At 62.0% G+C, this 2500-nt stretch overlaps 1 protein-coding gene across 1 annotated transcript in view; it reads left to right on the forward strand.

Annotated features, from left to right (window-relative positions):
* LOC113810592 (proclotting enzyme) overlaps window positions 1-2500 on the forward strand; it is a 20114-nt gene that overhangs the window by 8111 nt on the left and 9503 nt on the right. The gene's annotated exons all lie outside the window — the stretch shown is intronic.

The following is a 2500-nucleotide window of genomic DNA, read 5'->3' on the forward strand; positions in this document are numbered from 1 at the left end:
AGGATCAGCTGCCTCGTTTCCGACCTTGGTAGGTTGATGAGGGAGGAGGGGAGGGATGGAGGAAGAGGAGGAGGGTAGGAGGGTAGGAGGGGAGGGGGGTTGGAGAGGGGAGGGTCAAACAAGAGGATCAACTGCCTCGTTTCCGACCTTGGTAGGTTGATGAGGGAGGAGGGGAGGGATGGAGGAAGAGGAGGAGGGGAGGAGGGGAGGGATGGAGGAAGAGGAGGAGGGGAGGAGGGGAGGGGGTTGGAGAGGGGAGGGTCAAACAAGAGGATCAACTGCCTCGTTTCCGACCTTGGTAGGTTGATGAGGGAGGAGGGGAGGGATGGAGGGATGGAGGAAGGGGAGGAGGGGAGGAGGGGAGGGGGGTTGGAGAGGGGAGGGTCTAACAAGAGGATCAACTGCCTCGTTTCCGACCTTGGTAGGTTGATGAGGGAGGAGGGGAGGGATGGAGGGATGGAGGAAGGGGAGGAGGGGAGGAGGGGAGGGGGGTTGGAGAGGGGAGGGTCAAACAAGAGGATCAACTGCCTCGTTTCCGACCTTGGTAGGTTGATGAGGGAGGAGGGGAGGGATGGAGGAAGAGGAGGAGGGGAGGAGGGGAGGAGGGGAGGGGGGTTGGAGAGGGAAGGGTCAAACAAGAGGATCAACTGCCTCGTTTCCGACCTTGGTAGGTTGATGAGGGAGGAGGGGAGGGATGGAGGAAGAGGAGGAGGGGAGGAGGGGAGGGATGGAGGAAGAGGAGGAGGGGAGGAGGGGAGGAGGGGAGGGGGGTTGGAGAGGGGAGGGTCAAACAAGAGGATCAACTGCCTCGTTTCCGACCTTGGTAGGTTGATGAGGGAGGAGGGGAGGGATGGAGGAAGAGGAGGAGGGGAGGAGGGGAGGAGGGGAGGGGGGTTGGAGAGGGGAGGGTCAAACAAGAGGATCAACTGCCTCGTTTCCGACCTTGGTAGGTTGATGAGGGAGGAGGGGAGGGATGGAGGAAGAGGAGGAGGGGAGGAGGGGAGGAGGGGAGGGGGGTTGGAGAGGGAAGGGTCAAACAAGAGGATCAACTGCCTCGTTTCCGACCTTGGTAGGTTGATGAGGGAGGAGGGGAGGGATGGAGGAAGAGGAGGAGGGGAGGAGGGGAGGGATGGAGGAAGAGGAGGAGGGGAGGAGGGGAGGAGGGGAGGGGGGTTGGAGAGGGGAGGGTCAAACAAGAGGATCAACTGCCTCGTTTCCGACCTTGGTAGGTTGATGAGGGAGGAGGGGAGGGATGGAGGAAGAGGAGGAGGGGAGGAGGGGAGGGATGGAGGAAGAGGAGGAGGGGAGGAGGGGAGGAGGGGAGGAGGGGAGGGGGGTTGGAGAGGGGAGGGTCAAACAAGAGGATCAACTGCCTCGTTTCCGACCTTGGTAGGTTGATGAGGGAGGAGGGGAGGGATGGAGGAAGAGGAGGAGGGGAGGAGGGGAGGGATGGAGGAAGAGGAGGAGGGGAGGAGGGGAGGAGGGGAGGAGGGGAGGGGGGTTGGAGAGGGGAGGGTCAAACAAGAGGATCAACTGCCTCGTTTCCGACCTTGGTAGGTTGATGAGGGAGGAGGGGAGGGATGGAGGGATGGAGGAAGGGGAGGAGGGGAGGAGGGGAGGGGGGTTGGAGAGGGGAGGGTCAAACAAGAGGATCAACTGCCTCGTTTCCGACCTTGGTAGGTTGATGAGGGAGGAGGGGAGGGATGGAGGAAGAGGAGGAGGGGAGGAGGGGAGGGATGGAGGAAGAGGAGGAGGGGAGGAGGGGAGGAGGGGAGGAGGGGAGGGGGGTTGGAGAGGGGAGGGTCAAACAAGAGGATCAACTGCCTCGTTTCCGACCTTGGTAGGTTGATGAGGGAGGAGGGGAGGGATGGAGGAAGAGGAGGAGGGGAGGGGGGGAGGGGGGTTGGAGAGGGGAGGGTCAAACAAGAGGATCAACTGCCTCGTTACCGACCTTGGTAGGTTGATGAGGGAGGAGGGGAGGGATGGAGGAAGAGGAGGAGGGTAGGAGGGTAGGAGGGGAGGGGGGTTGGAGAGGGGAGGGTCAAACAAGAGGATCAACTGCCTCGTTACCGACCTTGGTAGGTTGATGAGGGAGGAGGGGAGGGATGGAGGAAGAGGAGGAGGGTAGGAGGGGAGGAGGGGAGGGGGGTTGGAGAGGGGAGGGTCAAACAAGGGGATCAACTGCCTCGTTTCCGACCTTGGTAGGTTGATGAGGGAGGAGGGGAGGGATGGAGGAAGAGGAGGGATGAGGGAGGAGGGGAGGGATGGAGGAAGAGGAGGAGGGGAGGAGGGGAGGGGGGTTGGAGAGGGGAGGGTCAAACAAGAGGATCAGCTGCTTCGTTTCCGACCTTGGTAGGTTGATGAGGGAGGAGGGGAGGGATGGAGGAAGGGGAGGAGGGGAGGAGGGGAGGGGGGAGGGGGGTTGGAGAGGGGAGGGTCAAACAAGAGGATCAACTGCCTCGTTTCCGACCTTGGTAGGTTGATGAGGGAGGAGGGGAGG

The sequence above is a fragment of the Penaeus vannamei genome, chromosome 42 (genome assembly GCF_042767895.1).
Source record: "Penaeus vannamei isolate JL-2024 chromosome 42, ASM4276789v1, whole genome shotgun sequence".
In the NCBI taxonomy this organism is placed as follows: Eukaryota; Metazoa; Arthropoda; class Malacostraca; order Decapoda; family Penaeidae; genus Penaeus; species Penaeus vannamei.